The 25,173-nt window shown below is 36.6% G+C and overlaps 1 long non-coding RNA gene across 1 annotated transcript in view; it reads left to right on the forward strand.

Annotated features, from left to right (window-relative positions):
• LOC134810358 (uncharacterized) overlaps positions 1-25,173 on the forward strand; it is a 56,533-nt gene that overhangs the window by 15,205 nt on the left and 16,155 nt on the right. The window contains exon 2 of the long non-coding RNA XR_010158150.1: positions 14,043-14,143. This is a non-coding gene — a long non-coding RNA (uncharacterized LOC134810358). The remainder of the gene's footprint in view (positions 1-14,042; positions 14,144-25,173) is intronic.

The raw sequence follows: 25,173 nt of genomic DNA on the forward strand, positions 1-25,173 counted from the left end.
TGTATGTGGTACGTGTTGTGGCAGGAAAAGAATAGACTTTGAAATAAGATAGGTCCAGACTCAAGTTATAGCTCTTCTGCTGGTAGCTGTGTGACCTTGGGCAGGTATTTAAGTTATCTGAGCCTCAGTTTTTTCATTTCTAAAATGGAGATAGTAATATTACCTTCCTTATTCAGTTGTGAAGATTAAATCTGTGTAAACCAACATGGGTGTTGCAAATAGTTCCTTCTCTCCTAGAAATGAATAGGTTTTCAGGTTATCAGTGACTTTTATAACTTCAGGTAGTACTTACTAAACTCATACTGGAATGTGGACACCATGCAAAGCACTGGGACATGGAATTAAATGAACGACAGTCTGTATCATCAAGGAACTTAGAGTTATTTGGGAAGAAAGATTGTAAAACATAAGTTAGACTGTAGGTTAAGGTGAAACAATAGAAGTAGGTTCCAGTAATTGAGGCAGTGGGTACTAATGGCAGCATGGGGTGGGTGTCAACAATTTGAGGGAGAGCATCCTGTGTTTATAGTGAAGATAATCCTGAACCATCAGGAAACGTAAATTGTGTTGATAAACTATGTCTAAAGAGGCAGAATATAAGTAAATCTTGGATTTAAAATATTCCGTTTAAAATGATGAAATCTAAAAAAATTAACTTCCATGGTTTACTTTGGCAAAAAAATCCATTAATTTCTAATGGAACACCTTATTTATTGATATGTCAAATAAATGAGACATTGCTAAAATGGCAGATGAGAAAGGCAGAAAAGAGGAAATAAGACTATGGAGAAAGGAAGGGGAAAGGAACAGAAATGTTATGGTGCGACCAGAATTGCTCATAAAATCAGTCTTTTGTCAGTGTGGCTTCCTTGCTGTTTCTTTTCATCTTCACAGCTGCCCTGTCTGATTGGTAAAACATGTATTATTCTCTGTATAATTGATGATGAAGTGAAAAATGCAAGGGGCTATTGCTTGTCCAAAGTCACACATTTACCAAGACATGCATCCAGAAAGTAGAACTCAAGTTCTCTGCTTGAGGCACAAAAAATGTAAGGAAAAAAGGTCACCCTCAGTAGTTCTAAAGAATTTCATCTAAAGAAATAACGTTTAAAACCAGGAAGCAAATATCCAAGAAGTGGTATGGCACAAGCATATTCTACATATAAAAGAAGTGCTAAGCATAATTGCTTTGCCATAACTTCTCTTTTTTCCCATGTTTTCCTTTCTCACCTCCTTCCTCCTTCAAATAGATGAAGGCAAGAGAGAAATACCAGAAAGGAAGAGAATAGGAGGGAGAAAATAGAAGGTTATGGGAAAAGAGAAGGGAAAACTGTAGGAGATAAATATGTAGGGAAGTCTTACTCGTGAACATATGATATGTTTCTGGTAGATTTAAAATTTGTAAATAAGAACATATTTATTTTTATACCACATATGAAAATCCTTGTTTTGAAGTTTCTCCCCAAAACAATTGAGGTCTGGGAAGGGGTAAATGTGTCAAGAGATGTGTATGCTGTCTTGGCCACACGTAATTCAAGGATTGCCCCATGAATCAAGGGCTGTAAATTTGTACCATTTACATTTTTATTTCTCTAAGCAATCTCTGCAAAATGAAAAAGAACACAATCTTAAAAGTTGGTGTTTATTATTATTTTTATATGTAGTCCCATAATGAATAGGCTGTTTGGACAGAATCAAAAGCCTTCCCTGAGGTCCCCGAGCTGGCATAGCCCCGTAGACTGGTACTCTCTATTACTCAAGGGCATCAACTGGCCAGTACACTTCTTCTTCTCCAAGTCACTGTAAATTATCACCCAAAGCCTGATGCTGATATAGGGATGTAAAAAAGACCAATGCTGTTCATGTTCCCTGGGCACTTCTCAGGAAAGAAAAGCTCATCTGGAGCCCACCCTGCTGAAGCAGGTGGGTGAGATTCTAACACCAGCATCATCCTTTACTGTGACCCAGCAGGCACTCCACCAATTGGCAGGCCAGTTTCTCCTCTGCTTGGGCATAATCAGAGGGCACATCTCACAGGACATTGTGAATGTTCATGGAAAGTACTTAATAGAGGTATTAGCTCATGGTAATACCTCTCAAAACAGCTTGTTCTCAAAACAAGCTGTCTTTCTTCTTTTCAAAAATTAACACTAATTTGTCAAGTTTTGGTTTCTCTGACCTTAAATGATCATGTTTAAAATATGAAAACTAGGCTTCAGTCGAAGCCAGCTGTTCATGGTTTCCTATTGTTCAACACAAAAGTTTCCCTCCTTTAAAGAAGTGACAAAAATCTGGTGGTGTTTGAAATATCTGCATTAAAAGTTTTATGTGGCTGGATATTTGTGGGCTTCTTCTATCCACTTGGGAAGGATTGCTCCATGAATCAAGGGCTGTAAATTTGTACCATTTCCATTTTTATTTCTCTAAGCAATCTCTGCAAAATGAAAAAGAACATAATTTTAAAAGTTGGTGTTTATTATTATTTTTATATGTAGTCCCATAAATGTGAACACTTTAAAACCTCATTCATTTGGAATAATGAAAGAAAAATGTGAGAAATCTGCCTGAGAAAATATTTGGGAACAAGTGGAGTTTTAGTAATGTCAAGGAAAGTTAATATTATTAACTAAGATATAAATGGATTTTAATAAGTAATAAAGCTAAGTTTGTAAAAACTACACTTCACAAAAGGCCCTGGTTTTATACTATATCCTAAGAATAAGCTACTTTGATAACATAATAAATTTAATTACTAGAACCAAAAATAAATGACTCTTTTTAAAAAAACTGGATTTGCCTACTTTACAAATAAGACTCTAAAGAATTATCTGAAGAAAAAGTAACATTTCTTAATTACATATAGTTTAGTTGGTTATCTTCACATGAGATCAGTGAAGTGTGGATTAATGGAGTTTTATTGCATAGTGCAAGTTAAAGCAATATACGAATAAAATAAACAACCCAATTATTTTTTCTCATATCATAGCTTCCAAACACCTAGGGCTTGGGGCTCATTTATCTTTAGTTGTATATGGACAAAACTCTGTCAAGGGAATGCCAGGGATGTGGAGTTTTTAACTCTTTCCATGGAAACAACACTGAAGAGAAGAAAGCCAGGGAAGCCAGAGGTCACAGCAACGTCCTTCTCAGGGGGTGCAAGCGTGATTTCAGTGTCTGGCCTCTGGAGTCAGACTGCCTAAATTCAAGCTCTACTTCCCCCTGGCAAACTCAGTGACAATGGGGAAGCTACTTCAGGTTCCTTCTCTGTAAAATGGGATGATCGTGGAATCTCACAATGTTCCTGAAAGAGTAACATTTCAAACAGTGCCTGACACACTGTGAGCGCTCAGTCATTTCTGCTGTCTCTATAGCTGACCTAATATTAAAGGATATTTGTCCACCTTTAACCTCATGGCAACAAGAAAATCAAGCCCTAACTTAGATTATCAATTTACCTGCACTTTACCATGTCATTTCATAGTTTTGTGTATTATAATATTAAAATATCTCACCAAGAAGGTGACTTTTAAAAGTCATTCTTTTCTGATTCTGATCTTTCTTGCTCATCTATTTACTTCTAATTTGTCTGTTTGTATATTACCAGCCTTGCTCCAACTAGAATATAAATTCCAACAGAGTGGGAACAATGTCATTCTTACATTCTTATATGGCATAGTTTGCGTTAGAACAGTGTTTGGAAGACAGTAAGCATTCAGCAATTATGTTAACTCAGTGAATGGAATTCTCAGGTTGCCCAAGGGAGGAAGCTCCCTGTGTCCTAACCAAGACCACCTCTTAATCTCCTCAATTCTTAATTTCCATCCAGAATTATTCCACCCAGAGCCCAGAAGAGTGTAATGACTTTAATTCCTCCCCAGGAAAGCAGTATAGCTGACTACTTCTTTCAGCATTGCCTTGCATAACCATTATTTCTGTACTAAGATTTGTTTTGCCTCCCTTTTCCCAATTTTCTTTTTCTTCCCTCATATTAACATCTTTGACAAAATTCTCTTATTCAATTCACATAACAACCTGGGCAAGTATTATTACATCTTTTTTTTCCCTAACGGACAAAGTCGAGGCTCAGAGAGGCCAAGCAACTCACAAGTGATAAAGATTTGAACCCAGATCTGTCAATATTGAGATCATGAATTTATTTATTGCCTGGAGATAGTGTCCTACCAATTATTGTGATCACAAATTTTCCACAATAGCCATTGATGTGTTGACCAAATGATTCCCAAACTTATTTGGGGATTCCTGAGTCCCCTTAGACTTGCAGAATAAAAGTCTGGAGTATAGCTCAAGAATTTTCTTTCTCCCTTTCTTTTCTTTTTCTTTCTTTCTTTCTTTCTCTTCCTTCCTTCGTTCCTTTCTTTCTTTCTTTCTTTCTTTCTTTTTCTTTCTTTCTCTTTCTTTCTTTCTCCTTCCTTCCTTCCTTCCTTCCTTCCTTCCTTCCTTCCTTCCTTCCTTCCTTTCTTCCTTCCTTCCCTCCTTCCTTCCTTCCTTCCTTCTCAGAGTCTTGCTCTGTCACCCAGGCTGGAGTACAGTGGCACAATCTCGGCTCACTGCAACCTCTACCTCCTGGGTTCAAGCGATTCTAACGCCTCAGTCTCCCTAGTAGCTGGGATTACAGGTGCCCACCACTACACACAGCTAATTTCTGTATTTTTAGTAGAGACAGGGTTTCTTTATGTAGGTCAGGCTGGTCTCAAGCTCCTGACCTCAGGTGATTCACCTGCCTCGGCCTCCCGAAGTGCTGGGATTACAGGTGTGAGCCACCGCAACCAGCCCCAAGAATTTGCATTTTTAAGGAGCTGTCTAGATTATTCTAAAGGCAGCCAGTTTTAGGTCTCGTTGACTTAAGAAGAAGCAGGTAGGGGAATGTTAAATTGAGTACGTGTTATCTTTGGAAAGGTCTTTTAAATGTCAGCTGAGATTAGTTTATCTGGTTAGGTTGGTGACTGAGATGTGGAAATATGGGATTGGAGACCCTCAAGTTTCCTCAAGGAGGAAGAAGCATCTGCAGTTTTCTAGGGGAAAAGCCACAAAGCACGAGATGGGGCCTGAGCTTTGGTGAGGGCTTCCCAAGGGGAGCGCTGAGAGTACAAAAGCATTCTTTCAATGTTACGAGGTTCTCCAGTAAAGCCCCACTAGATATTTGAGCTTTGTAAACTGTCTCTTCAAGTTTCTTAAAATCTTTACAGAAGTTATTCAACATGTTTTGAATCATTAAAAAATCTAGGTAAAGTGGGTGAAAAGGGCATTTTGTAGAAGTATAAAATAATCTAGGCTGTCGGAGATGGCTTTATAAGCGCGTCTAAACTATTCCCAAACTACTGAGAAGTCTGTTTTATGATAAAATCATGATGTAATGAAGAGAAACAACACATTCAGAGTGCTTTTCCTATTGAAAAAGCTAAAATTTTGACAAATTCAGATACCCTAATAGTAAGATGCTGGTTCTGCCACACCTCTTTTTAGCACTGAGTCCTATCTAATAAAAGAGATAAATGGCCTCCTGGGGCTTAGAGACCATGGAACCTCACATCTGGTAGCTTGCACCTGGCTGACCTATTCACAGAAAAGGCCAATGTAGTGCAAAAGGGCATTTTTTTTTTTTTTTATTTAAATCAGCTCTGCTGGAGGGAATTGAGCAGCGGTCAGGGGAGGTTTTCATCCTTTCATACCATTCCACTCACTGAGTTGGTTCCTTCAACTATGGCTGGGAGGGCCATGACTCTGCATTTGATACCACTATAGCAAGCTACCCTTAGCCTTTTTGTCACTAGTGCAAAATTGGAAATTCAATTATTTCTATATTTTCTGAATTGATTCATGATCCAAATAAAAACTCAATCACTTTATTTTATTACAACTTGTTTTAGGACTGGGTTCCATTGCCTTTACAAATATTCTAATATTGTGTTTTGTATTTCATATTCATTTTATTTGGTAAGTTGAACTTTCTTCAACAACTGGTTGTCATGAAAAAATTTTCTTTTTTTGCTGTTTTCAAATTTGAAACTTTTCCTAGAAAAGTTCTAGGTTCTAGGAAAACCATTTGGCAGAGAGGCAAGTTGGAGTCAGGTTATAAAGAATACCATTTTTGATCTCAGTACTGTGATGCTCCACTAGTGCCCACAATATGCTTTTCTAAAACGTAGGAAGTAAGGTTGGGCCTTTCATAAAGTTTGTAAGTTTTGAGATGCCTGAATTCTGGGTGAAGTACTCGTTGGATTAGATTGGAAGACTGTCCCTTAACTAGACCCAGAATGTCTCCAGTCAGAGTTGGTTTCTATCCTCTATTTTCCGGTGGATGCCTATATGCTAAATCTAAGGTTTAATATCACAACTCTTCTCTTCAGATCATCAGTTTAAGATGTTAACAACATCAGAAAGACCATGTTTAGTTATGTTAAAAGTGACTTTTTCTAAATTTCCTACTCTATCTTTTAACTTTTCTATTTCTCCATTCAAGTTTAAATGGCCTAAAAAGAAAAGGCAGTACTTACCCAGATAATACAAAGATTTGCCCTCTGGTGTTTATGGACCCCAAGTCCTCAGTCACTGATGACCTGAATTTCTAGCTTATCTGATAAATGCTGAGCTTTCACATCACCTCATTCTGAAGAGCCAACTTCATACTGAAATAATTTTCCTTTTATTCAAAGCAAAATATCAATATGCCAAGAATAGTCTACCCCTTCAAAAGAGAAAAGTCAGGAATCTTTGAGACTATTATGTATAATTATTTTATGTTTAGCTAAGGCACTTTTTAAAAGGCTTTAAATATATACTTTAGTTTTTTTTAAAAAGAGTTTTATGTAGAGTTCAAATATTTAGTTTAACATGTTTAAGTTTCAATGATTCATGTCAAAATAAAATTACACATTAGCTAAATGCCAAACAAGCTTGACATGGAGATGAGTCAGATCTGGGCCATTCTGGCTCCAGACTGCAAAGTGCTGTTAAGTATTTCCGCATTATGCATGCCATCTCCCTACAGAGCACCCTCTCTCAGCATTCAGACCATGAGCTTAGGGGAGTTGCACTAGAAATAAGGAGAATACTCCATTTCTGTTCATTTATCATGGCTGAATTGGTATAATGAATGGTGACAAATAGGCCTTTTTCATCTACACAACAGTTACCATTACCTTTCAATGGTTTCTGCTTGTGTGTTAAAAATAGCAAGTTTAATTACACAAAAGCTGGTGGAGGCATGTGGTGTGAATTTAATGGGAGGAACCAGAGAGAGGCTGCTGGACATCAACTTTGATCCTGCGTAGGGAGATAAAATCTATATAAATATACACATGGAATGAGCTGTTAGAGATTACAGAAGTCATATGAAAATTTTCTTCTTCACATCAGTGTTGTATTTATCTAGAAAACGTGACAGATTGAGAGCAAAAACAACTGCTAAATATGATTCCTTGATTTCCTTCTGTCTCAAGAGTTAAACACACCTCTGAATTCAAACTGTATGTGAAATGTTAATTTTGCAAGATGTCTTCAACCTAATTTCAAGAAGTGCTGAAGGTTTGATCATGGTATTTAACAAAATATCATCAGTTAGGAGAGAAGAGCCCATCATAACATTGTCAGTTGGGTAGTAAAATTCTTATATATGAAATCGACTTGATAAAGTGTGGCCCCAAAATGTAATTATTACCACTAGACAACCATTTAGAGTTATTTGACATCTATTATATGTCAATAAATCTACCTGGAGGTGGATCACAAGCACATAAAAGATTTTCTTTAATAGCCCACAGTTAATATATTTTCCTTATCGTGATTGATTATGACATAATTCTCTGTAAATTTTCACCTCTGGAAAATAAAAAAAAATTGATAATACAAAATGAGCTATCTTGCCAAGCACTTTGATATTGAGAAAATGCAATTTGTTGCATCTAAATATTAATGGCATGCCTTATTTTAAGTACATATTGATTTTTACTTACATACTTGTGAAACGAATTTTATTTTATTACTTTTGAAAAAGAGTCTACCTCTGTTGAATAGGCTAGAATGCAGTGGCATAAACACAGCTCACTGTAGCCTCAACCTCTCAAGCTCAAGTGATCTTCTCACCTCAGCTTCCCCAGTAGCTGGGACTACAGGTGCCCACTACCACACACATCTAATTTCTGTATATTTTTTGTAGAGATGGGGTTTTGCCATGTTTCCCAGGCTAGTTTTGAACTCTTGGGCTCAGGCTCAAGCTATCCACCCACCTCAGCCTCCCAAAGTGCTGGGATTACAGGTGTGAGCCATGGCGCCCAACGGAAATGAAGTTGTTTTTTTTTAAAAGAATAACTATAATAATATGTAAAAGTATGTTCATCAGTGCTTTATCTCAATTTTCTTTAAGAATACAGAAATTTGAAAACTATCTGGTGTAACTATTACTCAGATCTAAATAAAGATAAAAACAATTAACTATCCCAAAAATTGCCTTAATGACCAACTGGATGAATGTGTAAAACTGCACATTAGAGAATTGTGTCACAAAATCACAAATGATGATATTTTAATGTTCTTTTATACTTTACAGTGCTTAGTGGTGTTTTTTTTTTAATTGGAACAGGCGGGAAGACTTAAACCTACACTTGTCCTAGAGGTTTAGATGGCTTTTTGTGGGTTTTAAAATGTAAAATGGCATGGGGTAGATACATTTCCCTTCCAGAGTTCTATTGTGACAACTTTAAAGAAGATTAAGAGCAAAATTATATTCTTACTATCTGTTTATTAAAATGGAAATACCATTGTTAGCTTCTAGATAAATAATATAAATCATTCTTCAGCTATTGGAATTAACTAATTAAACACATAATTAACATTTGCTATGGGCCAGGCACTGTGTAGAAGCTGGAAATATAAAGAGTCATACATAGTGCTGGATTTTTTCTTTCCTTTTTTTTTTTTTTTGGTGCATGAAAAAACAAACCGTGTCTTCATGGAGTTCACAGTATCGTTGGGACGATAAGAAAATGTTAGAAAAGATGATCATATACAAGCAACCTGGTAAGTTGTTTGGGATTGAGTATAAGGATAGTTAACAAAGAAGGCAGAACACAGAAGGCAGAAAGGGAGAAGCCAGTGTGTACTGAAACATTTAGGGAAGCACTGATGAGGGTAAGGATGATAATGGTCCCAAAGAGAAGCGTTTCATCAGCCTAAAATCTATATATGTTTGTATGCTACAATTTTGAATATGTTTTGGTTTGTGTTATCAGAATAAGAACAAAGAGTCAAAGCAATGTGAGTTTGGACTCTATTGCAAATCAACCCTGTTATTAATCCCTTTTTAACTTTTGCTTTTGCAGAGGTCCTAGCAGAGAGAACGCACCCCCTACTACATCACCTTTCCTTCTCTTTTCCCAGTGGTGCATCCATATTTCTTTCCCTTCTAGCTTAAACATTTTAGAAGGATCAATTTCACAAAATTCAGAACACATGATTTTGGAAGGAAAGAGTAGTAATACCATGTACATATAAGAAATCTTAAAGGATAATTATAAATTAGCCTTAAAAATTTTTGTTGATGTCATAGATGTGTGTATGTATGTGCGTGTGTGTGTTTATAGAGCATTTCCAAGGCCATGACCTTATATGCCTCAATAGAGTGGCTAGACAAATAAGAAAAAATTATATCCTGGGAAGTTAAGGTAAGGATTGGTGATCATTAAAGTAAGAACTTCCTGAGGAAAATATAGTTGTCTTTCAATTATAAAGGGATGATACAATTCTGAATATATTTTCCCCTGTAGCATTACAATTATGGCAATAATATTTAGATTTTCTTATATTAAACTCTTATAGTCCTCCTTAAATTTTCCCCAATTTCTACATGATTTTTTTTTCTTAAAATTAAATCACCTTATTTTGTTTTCTCATGGAAGTATGCACCCTTGGCCTCAAGATGGAAAGTTATTTGCTTTACTATTCATGATTCAGCAGGATATTTTATGGCTAGTAAGAGTTGCAGCTTAAATGCATATCTTCTGTACATACAGAGGTCAGAAATAATTTGCTTCATGATATAGGAATTAAAATCAATACTCTTACTTCCTTAAAAAACAAACATAATGTAAATGAGAAATGAGTAAATTATTAATAGATAGGTTTATCTAAAATATAATACCAGCTAAGCAAGGTCAACTCAGAGAATAGAGCTTTAGGAAGCAGAGCAAGTTACAGGAAGTGTGAGGAAGTTAGATCCATCACCACAGCGTTGTCTTCAGAAAGCCAATTTCACCTGAGGGGTTTCAAGCCATATTACAAACATCCGTTTAACTGTCCCTGTGAATAAGTGCCTGTTGTGATGATATTCATCTTGAGGATTAAAAAAATGGGGAGAATAGAAGTTTTGGCCATGGTATCTTGGGGGTACTCCCAGGTTTCTCATTAACACTTAACTGGCATTCAAGGGAGAGAGAGTCCCATTGGATGCTGTCTGGGTGGTTCCAGCACCATAATTTTCATTTCCTGTGCCTTTATATTTGCTCTCTGTGCAGGATTTAGACAAATCCTATACTCTAGAAGGACCCTCTTCTTACTCTGTGCTTGATATACTTCCACCTATTGAAAAATGTAGTGAGCTGAAGCTGAAGCTGGCTGGGTTAGTTGGAGAAGGCATTTTCTTCTTCCTTCTCAGAGAACAGAGTTTATCAGATACCATGTTTCTGGGCCCTGCCCTACTTTCTGATTTCTACATAGAGTCTGGTTTTTTCTTTTTATTTCTTAAGCCAAGAATGGGTATTTCTGTGCATCTGAAAAAGCATTTCTCCTAGAAAGAGGAAGGCCGGCTTGTGAGCCTGACCCTCTTGAAAGATAAATGGATGTAAAACTCATAAGCAGTGAAGTCAGAATCAACTTTGAATCTCGGTTTCTTACCTTCTGTACATGTAATTTATTTATATTTGTGGGATCCTTTCCATCACTTTCAAATCATTACTTCCATAGCAATTTATCCTTTTACTTATTGAAACAAACAAATTTAACTTTTAGTATTGGTGCCAGGGATGTAGGCATATACGAAGCAATCCCTTACCTTAAATCACTTATAATTTAATAGGAGGGACTTATACAAATGAATCATACTAAGTCACAATGAAATAATCTGTAATGAACATATGTCCCAAGTACTATGATGGCATAGGGGAGATATGGTTATTGCTAACTGGTAAGAGGCAATGCTATATGCATAATTTTGCTAATGGAGGAATAACCAGCATTTCTTCCTTTTTCAACCTGCTTGGGACCCTTTAATGCTGAGGTGTAACAGTTTTTTAAAAGTTCCCAATACAAAGAAAGGATAAGTGTTTGAGTTCATAGATATGCTAATTGTCTGATCTTATCACTATATATGTATCAAAACATCATTATGTACCCCATAAATCTGTACAGTTACTATGTGTCAAATACCTTTTTTTTCCCAAAAAAAAAAGAAGAAAAGCTTCTACTTGTTGACCAGTGAAGGCAAGGTAAAAGTTAACCAACAGAGAGGAATTATGAGCTCTATTGTTGGGTTACTGAGAACAAGATCATAGATTTTTGATTATGTTCAGCTCATATCATGGAAGATGGCTGTTGAGCTTACGTATATGATGTGTACATATGATATTCACAATTCTAATGGAGAAAATACTTCATAAACAGGAGGGGATTTGAAATATTATCTTTCTAGCAGAGCTTTCTGAAGGAATTGCATTGCTCTTTGACAATTAAATAGATCGCTAGTAGAGACCTGTTGGACCTCAGGATCTCAGGGCCTCACATAGACTACAGTCTAACAGAGGATCATTTGAATCTAGGGCATGAGTACTTTACCAAGAAAGGACATTAAAACACCACAAAAAGGAAAGCTTGTGCAGAGACATCACATAGGCACACAAGGTGGGAGGTAATTTATCATAATGGCTTATTTAACCACAAGGGAAAACAGAAGTTGGAGTGACATTGTTTTCCTCACCTCCTTCCCCTGAGGAATCCAAGAGATTACCACAGTTTTATGTAATGGACAGCAATTTTCTTCACACTATTTTGCTTTGTTCCTAGTCCCTAGCAGATAATAATAATAAATAATTCCTAAAGACTATCAATGTATTCCCTCTCAAATCTTACCCTCCTACAGATTGTATGAACTCATGAAATATGGTTTTACTTTCTGGGCCTCTTTTTCCTCATTTACCAACAACAAAGGAAAAACTAAACAATATATAATATTTAAGGCAGTTTCCAGTTAAAACAACAATGTGAGTCTACAAATCTTTATCAAGATGGGTGGCACCAAGTTCCAACACGTTATGTAAAACACATTGAAGATATACATTTCTGCATTTATACACATACATTTAAAATAATATTTATTTATTACACATATGTATATAAATGTGCCTATTTTTCTAAAATGTTGATAAATGCATGCTATGAAAATATTTGACACTATTGTTCCAATATCGTTGATTGTAATCTTTGTTAAAAAAGAGAGAACAGTGAACCAAATGTTAGAAGACTGGCATTCTAGGCTCCTCTGCGCCACTCAGTAATTTTGTAATACTGGACATGTCACACATACTCACTGGGCCTCGGAAGAAATTGGAGAAAATAATCTCTTTTAGATCTACAATTGTGTGAAGCTTTTATTAATCGAGATAGGAAAGACTATGTACACTATGTAGTAACAACTTCAAATCTTGTGGCTTAAAACAACAAAAGTTTGTCACTCATGAAAAGCCTGATTACAAGTAGAGAGATACTTAATAATGACTGTTCTCCATGTGATATCTCAGCTGATGCAAACCAGTCTGCTTGAATATTGCGTATCTACCACTGTATACACGAACTCCACCTTCACCATTACAGGGAGTCCATCTCAAGCCACATTGGCTCTTCTCACATTTCTTTGGCTGGAACAGAATCATAATCCTCCTTAACTGCATGGTAGCTAGCTTGATATATACTTGGAAAACAACTATTGTGTTAGTCAGGATTCTCTAAAGGGACAGAACTAATAGGATAGATGTATATATGAAGGGGAGTTTATTAGGAGAATTGACTCACATGATCACAAGGTGAAATCCCACAATAAGCTGTCTCCAAGCTAAGTAGCTAGGAAGCCAGTCTGAGTCCCAAAACCTCAAAAGTAGGGAAGAAGACAGTGCAGCTTTCAGTTTGTGGCTGAAGACCCAAGAGTTCCTGACAAATCACTGATGTAAGTCCAAGAGTCCACAAGCTGAAGAACTTGGAGTCTGATGTTTGAGGGCAGGAAGCATCCATCACTGGAGAATGATGGAAGCAAATCTGCTTATTCTGCTTTCTTCTGCCTGCTTTATCCTAGCCATGCTGACAGCTGATTAGATGGTGCCCACCCAGATTGAGGATGGATCTGTCTCTCTCAGTCCACTGACTCAAATGTTAATCTCCTTTACACCCAGGAACAATACTTTGCATCCTTCAATCCAATTGAGTTGACACTCAATACTAACCATCACAACTATAAAATGAAATTGGGTGGCCACATATTGATTCTGCCATAGTGCTAAATTAGAGCGGGGAATGCATCCAGTGAAATAGTTTCTCCTGTCCCATGTTTAACATCATGGCATTTAGAACATGCTTGTTGTCCAGTGCTTTCTGAAAAAGCAGGAGAATTTTCCTCTTTACTGAGGGACACTTCAAGTTGCAGGGTGGTCCTGAGACTTCTCTTGCACTTTTGACACATTAGGAAATCTCGTATTACATACCCTAATAAGTTAGGGTATGTAATATGACTCCCACTCCTTTCCCTCAAGTTGGATGGTGAGAAATTTGTGTTCCCTTCATCAGGCACTTTGGGAGTGGGAGGAAGTGACTGGGGTTTTCATGACACGTGTGCCAAAACAAGGAGGGCTCTTGGGATATTTTTTGGAGTGAAAAATATAAATGGAAAATGAGAAGAACAAAAAAAGATTAGTCTTTTTTGTTGTTGTTGTTGATTTAGAAGGTTTTCATGTCCTATGTAATTTTTGTTTTTTTTTTTTTGGCAGAAAGAAGTGTTGAAGAAGAGAGAGACAGAAGAAAATCACCATAAAAAGTCAGACACGAGAGCTTAGAAGTCAATTAAGACAGGGCTTGGAAGTGGCATTAGGTAGGAAATATCAGCTTTGTACTTTGCTATTTCTCTTTATCAAAGTAAAGGGACTTTATCTTGATTGAATGGCTTCCACAGAGGGGCCTGGGTGGTTTATGCAATAGAGTAGATGATGACAGATAACACACTCTGGTCAAAGCCTTTGGGAAGGCATTGTGCGTACAAAGATTTTTCCAGGGAGATTTGCTTCTGCCCGCTAATTGTGGTCATGTATTTTATGGCCTTGGGAATACCATGGCCACTAGTGTAAGTCCCAGAGCAGCAGAAGCAGTGTTCAGGTCTGGTTCAGCAAAAGCTGTAGCTGCATGGACTTCTCAGGGTGTTTCTGAAACCACCCTTGATAAAATCACTCAGGGCTTCTTAATTTTTATAACCAATTATGTATTTCCCTGCCCCATACAGCATAATTTGCTTACAGTGGCTACTATTGACCACACCTGCCTTTTAAAACTCTCTCCTCTAATTTTTAGCCCCTATCTTTTCATGTTTTTCCCTTCATCTGGCTATTATATTTCCTTAACATCATCAGTAAACACCTTTTCTGCCAACTCTTTAAATACTAACATTGTCTGAAACTTTATCCTTGGTTTTGCTTTCTTCTCCTTCGACATGTTTTCCTTAGGTAATCTTATCTATTCTAGTAACATTCAGCTACCACCCAAACTCTTTAAAATGACAAACTCTGGGTCAGTCCAACCACCCACTTTCTCCGTATCTACACCAGGGCTACATTCACTGAAGAAAATAAGAGAAAGAAGCAGTTGGTGCTACTCCACAGTGATGGTCTCCAGGCTGAGCTAGGCCCTCAACACTGCCTGGCCATCTTTATATTTTCTACAGACATAGCCCTCTCTTAATCTCTACAGGGGCAATTTTACAGCTTCTCCTACACCTATTGACAGATAACTTCACATTTTATTGAATGATTTGAAATAGAAACTATTAGACAGTTTATCAAGAAGAGGTGAATGGTCAGTGGTATTAGATGTTGCACAGAAGTCAAGGAAAAAAAGATGGGATTTATTAGCTTGGTGCAAAACTAATTCTAGTTTTTGCAATTAAAAGAAATAGCAAAAACCTCAATTACTTTTCCACCAACCTCATAGAAATAAGGCTATGATTGGTTACTTTAAGATTTTCAACAGAGGAGTTGTGGAAAATCACACTGCAGTGGTTTAACAAAACTAATGGGGAATATGAAAGGGAACTTTGCATTCCTAAAAATGTTTAATAAAAATCTTATTACAGAGAGAAGGAAAGAGCTAAGGTAATAGTTGGAGGGCCACTTCAATGCCACTAGTGGTGGAGGGTATTCAAAAGGTCAGAGAAAATCAGCATGTTTTTATCCTAATGGAAAAGGGACCAGTAAAGACAAAAGTTTGAAAGCAATTCCTTTGCTCTAAAAACATTCTCATGGTTTTTCTCTAGATTCTCTACCGATGTATATTCTTGGTCAGAGAGATAGGAAGAGTAAGTCTCACATTTCTGGCTTAGACTGGTTGGATAGCAGGGCCCTTCACTGAATTGCAGTGGTAACTGTTTCTCAGAGTATCTGTGGTAAAGGATAAGCTTTCTGGTTTTAGTTTTTAAATTTCTTTTTCATTGCATACTTTGTAAAATGCAGTAAAAATAAATTAGTAGAAGCGTGTTAGTGCAGGAAGATGTTGCAGCATTGCTAAAGTGCTATGAAGATTTCTAAATGCCTTCTCTTAGTTTCTGTACTTATTTAACCATGGACTAGTTCAAGTAATCCCTGACCATCACTTGTCCATTGCTCACATTTTCAGTAGCCCTGACTTAAAGAACATATAGGAGCTAGCAATGTGGAGGATGGTGATAAATTTCATTTTGGACATGGGGAAATTTAAGCCCACCTGATGGGCATCCAAACAGAAGCATTCAATAAGTAATTGGGTAAATAACATGACAGATGCTTTAGAGAAAGGTTAAAGAACCCACAAAATAATGTTGTAAAATGGAAAATTAAAATATGACATATCTGTATTATGGTAAGCTATTCAGAAGTGAAGAATGAAAACATTAAAATCAAGTGTTCCAATATAGAAAGAACTCCAAGATATGTTATTGAGCCAAAAAAAAGTTAGGGTATGTAATATGACTTAAAATTATATTTGTATTATATATACACACACATATGTACATATATACACACATATATACATACATATGTATACGTGCATATATATATACATACATATATAATGTGATATAATATATAATATGATATATATGTATGTATATGTGTGTATATATATAAATACATTGGTATTTATAAATACATTTATATATATATACACACATATATATACAAACACACATACACATTTAGTAAGTCTGGAAGGTTATATGTCTGTGAATAGTAGTTACCTTTGATAAGAAAGGTAGGTTTAATGAGGAATGTGACAGGTTAGATTCACATGTTACTTTTCAAGTTAACTTCTATATTGGTTTTCTGCAGTTTTCTTTTTACAGAATTAATGCATTTTTTTGCATTGATTCTGTATTTTTTTAACAGAATTAATGCATTTTTGGGAATTAAAAATAAGAATCATACAGTTTTCATAGATAATGCAATATATTGCTTGTAAAATACATAGAAATATAAACATAATCAGTGGCTTGTTTTAGTTTCATTTTGTAGTAATTATGTAATTAAAAGAGGCAATTTAGCATCATGGATAAGAGCGCTTCAGCACCCTATAATCATAGATTCAAGACCAGCTCTACCACTTATAGAATCACTTGTGTGATCCTGGATAACTTTTTTACCTCTCAGCCTTAGTTTCCTCATCATTAAAATGGAGATAGTAATGGTGCCTACCTTGTGTTATTATTGTGAGGATTAAAATAGTTACAGAATATAATGCAGATAATATGCATAGCTCAGAGCTCAGCAAGTCTGCAAATTTATAAATGCTACATCCCTTAAGTATTTTATTGTTAGACTCTTCAAATAGGTGGAATTATATAAACTATGAAATCAGCAGTCACCTCTTTTTTCCCCATTGTGCATTTAGATTATAATAGCAAAGCAAGAGGGCTAGATTATTTTTGTTTTCACTTTGTGTGTTTATCCATTTTTGTATGCAAAACTTAGGAGTAGGCAATAGTCAGGTCTTCGGAAAGAACATGAATTGAGGGCCAGACAAAGCTTTAGAGTGTGGGTCTGTTATTCGCTGTGTTATCTTGGGCACATAACTTGTCTATAACTCAGTGTGCTTATCTGTAAAATGGCACTGATATTTCTTCCCTCCTTGGGCTGTTGTAAAGATTGACAGATATAATCTATGGAAAGGCCCTTGCAGAGTAGACACTCTATAAATATTGTCTTTCCCTTTTCAGAACAAAGAAGCATTTTTCAAAATTCAGTATTTCAGTATTGAAAAAAAATACAGGTTTTATTTTATTTTTTTGAGATAGGGTCTCACTCTGTTGCTCAGACTGGAGTGCAGTGGCCTGATCTCAGCTCACTGCGACTCTGGTTCCTGGGCTCAAACGATCCTTCCATCTCAGCTTCCTGAGTAGCTGGGACTATAGGCACACACCACCATGCCTGACTAATTTTTGTATTGTTTGTAGTGATGAGGTTTCACCATGTTGCCGAGGCTGGTCTCAAACTCCTGAGCTCAAGCTATCCACTTGCCTCCGCCTCCCAAAATGCTGGGATCATAGGCGTGAGCTACTGCACCCAGCCCAGTATTTCAAAATGTTACTTTATATAAACCTTCACAATTAAATAAAACATATACCTGCAAATGTTATTTTTCCTTTTCCAAAATCCTGGAAAGTCCTTCCAGAGTGCACATACCATTTAATCAATTAGACGAATCTTTTTATCACATCTCCTTAACTTGTTCAATGAAAAATACACTGAAATATTTTCTTCTTGACTCCTTGTATTGAGAAAAGAACGAACTTGACAGAGAGAGGGAGTATTAAAAGTCCTTTTTGAATGATAATGGGAGAAATATATGGTGTGTGGAGAGGTGGGGAGCATCCCACATAATGAATCATATGCAGAACGTACAACAGAGAATTCAATACTGTGCTTCTAAAACCTCAATAGTGCTTACAGTAAGTGATATTTTTGTGGCCTTTTCTTTGCCCGATATTTGTCATTCTGTAGTTGATTTAGAAAGAGATTCATGGAAAGTCATAATTATTTAAAGAAGGGAACAGGCAAAGTGTTCTTTTGCCATGTCTATAAATCTTTCCTTGTGCTCTGCTGAGAACTCTGCTCTGACTGTCTGCTTTAACTGTGTAATAGGAGTATATCATAATGTCAGGAGTTGTCAGACCCTCAGAACTCTCCATAATGTGAGATCACAAGCAGAGACAATTTCATTGTAACATTTCTGACTACAAAGTATAAATACCATTCAGTTGGCACATTGTCATCACATCAGAATTTTTTTTTCATCCTTATACTTTAGATTTGCTGAGGTATTTAAATCTATAAAGTTAGACAAAGCAGAATAAGAAAATTAAAATTTATAATAGAATAACATTGTCAGAAGAAAACTATCTTTTTGAAAGAAAACATAAAAAGGAATTTTAAAATAAAGATTACAAAGATTTTTTAAAGGCACTGCATATATTTTCAGTTATGTTTTCATCAGTTCTCTCCAGAGTACAAAAACATTTCTCAGAACAATTTAAAATTGTAGATATAAAACAATAAATCACTCAACACAAGATTTAAAAATCTCATTGAAAGCCCTGACAGAATATTTCTTTCTCATGATGAAGTTACCAACTGGGAGTATTTCACTAATTCTTCAGTTTGTTCATCTGCCTCACTGCAGACCATTATGGCTCCCACAACAGCTATTGTTTTTAAAATAGAAAGAAATTAACACTTGCATAAACTCAGATGTAAAAACTACAGATATTTTATCTTTTAGTGTGATGATACTTCTAGCAGATGTGCTTTTCTTTTATTTTGTAATAAAATATAGAATCAACCATTACAAAATGAAGACCTACATGCATTAGTTTCTTCCTAGAAATACCTTACTAAAATTCACCTTTGTATTTACAGGTTAACCTCAGTCCAAAGCCTTAAATGCTTGGTTAGTGATTCACAAACAACGTCCAGGTTTTTCCTCAGAATCAATATTTTCTGATTGTCACTGAGGAAGGAGCTTCTAAGGAGATATGTACATGAATATATATATGTTGTACTCAAAGAGGAGATACTATTCCTGTTCTGTTTTATTGTAAACCCTCTCCTCTATCTGGAAACCCAGCCTGCTTTGTTAAGGTTTGTAGTTGAGCCCCTCTCCCGCACTGCACTGCTGTGTTGGGTCTCAGCTTCCTGTCTGAGGCACATGGCTGCTGTCTTCAGATTCAGCCCCAGTGTTAATCAATAAGGGCACAGACAACTCACTTGGTCCAAATGCCAAAGCAAATCTCATTTTAAATTGTTGAAAAAAATATGTTTTTAATAGACATGGGACAAAGAATTAGGTTGATAAATAAAAACATCATTTGGTAAGGTGAAAATCAGACCTCAGTATATGTTTTCATTATTTGAGGTTTTTTTTTTTTTTAACATAGTTTACTTAAATCATTGACCACTCTAAGCTATCTTTCTCTGGTATATTCCCTGACTTTTGCAATAATAATGTTAGTGTATTCTTCTTCTTCTTCTAATTATTATTTATTATTATTATTTGAGACAGGGCCTCACTCTGTTGCCCAGACTGAAGTGCAGTGGCATTATCTCCACTCATTGCAGCCTCGACCTCCTGGGCCTTAGTGATCCTCCCACCTCAGCCTCTCAAGTATCTGAGACTACAGGTATGCACTACCATACCTGGCTAATTTTTGTATTTTTTTAAATGGAGACACGGTCTTTTGATGTTGCCCTGGCTGGTCTCAAACTCCTGAGCTCAAACCATCCTCCTGCCTCCACTTCCTAAAGTGTTGGGACTACAGGCATGAGCCACCACGCCCGACTGTTAGTGTATTCTCCGTTTATTTGTTACTTTTCGTTTTACTGATAGCACATTTTTACATTAGGGTAAAGTCTGGTCAGAGTGAGGAAGGTATGGCAGATTTATCCTTCTCCGTTACATTTTAGCTTTAACAAGGCTCATCCTAAGATCTCTTTTCTCAGTTTATCCTCTCTTCCCAGGCAATCTCACCCAGGCCCGTGGCTCTGACCATGTTCATGCTTTGTCAGTTTTTATCTCCAGCCCAGCACTGTCCTCTAAGCTCCAGACTGGTATGTTCAATTGCCTATTTGGTATCTCCACATGGACATCTTAAAGACATTTTAAATTCTACTTATCCCAAACTGAACTTAATATCATTACCACCTTCCCACTGCAAACAAAACAAAATAAGATCTTTTCCTAGCATTGCTATTTCAAAGATATACAAGCCAAAACCCTGAGTCATCCTTAAAGGCTTTCTCTTTTCATATACGATATCCAATTAAACCATCTCCAGAACCGCTGATTTTACTTCTTAAACATTTCACAAACCAACTTATTTCTATTTTCATTGCTATGACCCTAGCTCAAGCTGCTGTCATCTTCACCTGGAAAATAATGAAAGCCACCAAAAACCTTCCACTTTATTTCTTTCAAATCTGGGCTGTACTGCATCACTATGCCATTGCTGGAATAATCTTTTTTTATTTTCTTTTAAATAAAACTTAACGTCCCATGTCAGTCTCTTGTTTAAACAATTAAATTGTTTCTCACTCATCTTAGAATAAACACCAAAATACTTAACATGGCCTTTACTGTGCCTGGTCTTCCTTCCACCTCTTCTCCAGTGTCACCTGTCACTGCATGTTCCTTCCTTTTGACTTTTCAGCCATTGGCCTTCCTCCATTCCCTTGAATACGGGACTTTGCTCTTGCTCTTCCCACTTCCTGGAAAATCCTATCCCTTCTTCATTAACACCTCCTCCCCACCACCAAACACATATCATCCTGTTAACTCCTACTCATTGTTCAGATCTCAGCAAAATCATCACTTCCTTAAGAGTGCTGTTTTGCACCATCCTGGTCAAGTCAAATCCCCCTCTTATGCTATCAGAATACCATGCACTTCTCTTTCCGAGTGCCAGTCACAGTTTTACATTTGCTCGGGTGACTATTTTATGGACATCTTCCATATTGAATAATAGGATCATATAGGAAGGTCCTATGTCTGTTTTTGCTAATTACTGCATCCCCAATACTAAGCATAGAGATTTCACTTATGCTGGTATCAGGGGCAATTCATATTTCTGCTTCCTTATGCTAAAGACCAGTGTCATATGTCTTAACTGTGATGCTAGTATTCTGCTTCTGTTACTTAAACATTTTTCATCCATCTCTGTCTCTTATTTTTTTTGTATCTGTGTATTATCTGGCTGAAAAAAATGGGTACTTTCCTTTTGTAGGCAGAAAATGCATTATTTTTATCATTTGGACTACTTTTTGTACCCAGATCAATTTTTCAGAACAACGCTAATGAATAGATTACGCTAGTCTTTGTTCCCTTCCTGGTTCTCAAGGCTACACCTTGTCATTAGCCTTCTGTTTCTTAAGACAGATCTCCATGTTCTCTATGGGTCTCAACTCCATGTTAGAACTTGCTGAGTAATTTGGCTATTTGTCAACCCAACCAATTTAGTTTTACTATTTTTTCCAGCCAAATTATAATTATCACACCTTCCTGGTAAACTCTAACTCTCAGGTTTCACTATCTCCCCAGGCCTGCTGAGCCCCAGGTGTCCACCAATACCCTGTCTTGGTTTTAGCCTTTGGAGGAATTATCTTGCCCCCATGGTTTTGGAAATGAAAAGCAAGAGTTCAAAGCCAGTGTTATTAAAAGTACTGAAGTCTGTAAAATAATATATTTTATTTTCTTTCATCATTTTGCTTTTGCCCTTTCAAAAAGTAGTTGTCTATTTTGCTTTTAAACTACAACTACAGAAGAAGGGGCAAAATTACAATCTTTAATATCTGTAAATTGCAGCTTAAAATAAAAATGCTACTATTCCAAGAGAAAAGTTATTTTCAGCACTTTTAAAACCTTTGGCATTTTGTGCCCACTATTTATGGATTGCATAAACATAAAGAGGTTACCCCATTAGCGATGCAATAGGGCAGATGCTTTGTGCAAGTCTTTTTTCATAGTTACTTAAAAGCATTTTTCAGGGTACGCATCTTTCTCATTAGTGCAAAGAAAGACAATCTCTGCAAAGAACAGAAGTGAAAATCTGGCTGTTGTTTTAAACATTAAAAGGTATCCTGAGAAAATAGTTTATAATTTGTTTCTAGTGCTTCCAACAAACAGATGGAAGAACCTACTATGAGCAGAGCATGATGAGAATGCTGTAGAGGCTTAAAGATTTACAAGTCACAGTTCCTGCATTCAACAGCATATTGCAAGCAGAGTATGAAAATACACTGAGTGCTCAGTAGAGACTAATTCAAAGTTAATTACACACATGTCTTAGATTGTTTGGGTTGTTATAACAAAATGCCATAGACTGGGTAAAACAGGAAAGCAGACATTTATTTATCACATTCTGGAGACTGGGAGTCTGAGATTAGGGTGTCAGCATGGTTGAGCTTCCTCACAGATGGCATCTTCTAGTAGTGTCCTTACATGGTGGAAGGACAAGCTCACTCTCTGAAGCATTTTTTTTTTTTTCTTTTGAGACAGAGTCTCACTCTGCTGACCAGGCTGGAGCACAGTGGTGCAATCTTGGCTCACTGCAACCTCCTCCGCCTCCCCGGTTCAAGCGATTCTCCTGCCTCTGTCTCCTGAGTAGCTGGGATTCCAGGCGCTGGCCACCTGTATTAATTTATACTTAGCTAATTTTTGTACTTTTAGTGGAGATGGGGTTTCACCATGTTGGCCATGAAGGCCTCTTTTATAAGGGCACTAATTCCATTCATGAGGGCTTTGCCCTCGGTACATAATTAACTTCCCAAAGTTCCACCTCCTAATGACATCAACTTGAGAGGGTGTCAACATATGAATTTGGGGGGTGACACAAATGTTCTAACCATAGCAATACACAAATAATTCTGAGCTAAAAAAGACTTTAAAATAATCTACTCTAAATTCTTTATTTTAAAAAGGAAGAAAAGTAGACACAAAGAAGTCATGAGACTTGTTTATTATTATCCAGAACTGGATTTGGAACCCTTTAGTTCCTGTCTCATTTGGTGCATTTTATGTGCTATAGAGGAAATTTTGTGTTCTCTTATTTATTACTACTGCGAGGGATCTTTTAAGACTCCTCTTTTTAACAACAGATTATGGCCTTGAAATAAAAATTGACATTGGTGATGCAAATTTAAAAAGGAGACTCAATATGTGATAGCTTTTGATATGTGTGGGTAGTTCACTGGTTTTCTTTTCCATGTGAGAGAGGAAATAAAAGAATACTTAAATCACATTATTAATTTCCCTAATATGAAAAAATTTGAAAGAATATCCAAATTAAAACAATTTCAGAAGAAGCACAAACAGGAAGTTTTTGTTTTAATATAGAGCTATCACTTTGCCATCATTATTTGAAGTCTGCTCAACATGGACAGTGTCTATTCAGCACCCAAGGCAGTGATGCCCTTAGTAAATTATGTATTTCATGATGCTATAGATAGTTTACTATTGATAACCCTAAGGAGTGATTATTAGTCTCTTGAAACACTTGTGTGGTCAAGGTTAAAGGTAAGTGTCAACCAACAATTTCTCTGCTTAGTTTAGGCACAAATTAAATGGTTTTCTTCTTCTTTTCCTTTTTTTTTTCTTGAGATGGAGTTTTGCTCTTGTCACCAGGGCTGTGTAGCAGTGGCACAATCTCAGCTTACTGCAACCTCCGCCTCCTGGGTTCAAGTGATTCTCCTGCCTCAGTCTCCCGAGTAGCTGGGATTACAGGCACCCACCATGCCCGGCTAATTTTTGTAGTTTTAGTAGAGATGGGGTTTCGCCATTTTGGCCAGGCTGTTCTTGAACTCCTGACCTCAGGTGATCTGCCCACCTCGGCCTCCCAAAGTGCTTGAATTACAGGCATGAGCCACCATGCCCAGGCAAATTAAATATTTTATATGGAAAACATTGTAATTTATCTCTGCAGAATATTCAGGTGTGCAGTAAATGTTTTAATCAAATGTTTTGGCAAAGCATTTGGGGTTAGCCAATAAGAATTTATCACTCTCATTCATATGCAAATAGAAATGTATGTTCTAAGGGTATGAAAGCTGTAAGAAGCCTCACAGAACACCCAGTCCAGCTCCTATATTTCACAGATGAGGAACCAGAGTGACCTGTTATCTTTTCCCAAGAACAGTCAATAAGCCATGTTTTCGTAGACATACAATTTTTGCGTTTGTTCCTTTTGCTATTGTAATTATGTTGACTCATTCTTAAGTCGATCAAGATTCTGCCATCTTTGTAACATGCTGTTTTCAATATGGTGACAAGATGTTTTGTAATAAGGAAGTCATTTCATTAGACTAAAGAAGACCAATAACTAATATAAGTGATATAGTTTAAATGACAGTTGCTATTACTATAGTTACTTGTGGTACCTACTCATTGGTGTGTGTGTGTGTCCATGTGTGTATGTGTGTCCATGATACTGGGTGTGTATATCTCTGAGTCTGTGTATGGATGTGGCATTTCTGCATGTGGTAATATTTAGATGTGGATGTGTGTATATGTGTATTTGTGTGTGTGTGTGTGTGTACTTGTGTAGTTGTACCTATGGTAGAATGGAGGATTCTTATTTCATAACTCCCTGTGATATGTATTATGCTCCTTAGCAAAGAGCTGCAGCCTCACCAACTGTTCTTCCCAGAGTCTGAGCTAATAGAAAGTCTGCCACATTTATGACTACATACTGTTCAAACTGAAAAATTTCCCCCTTTACCTAGGGTATTTTTAGTATCAAAGACTCTTTAGTCACTTGTAGACTTAACACTCTTTAAAAATAAAACCTTTATTTCTTTTCTGAGTGCTGCAATGTGGGCTCTTTTGGTGTTAAAT

The sequence above is a fragment of the Pan troglodytes genome, chromosome 5 (genome assembly GCF_028858775.2).
Source record: "Pan troglodytes isolate AG18354 chromosome 5, NHGRI_mPanTro3-v2.0_pri, whole genome shotgun sequence".
NCBI classification, from domain to species: domain Eukaryota; kingdom Metazoa; phylum Chordata; class Mammalia; order Primates; family Hominidae; genus Pan; species Pan troglodytes.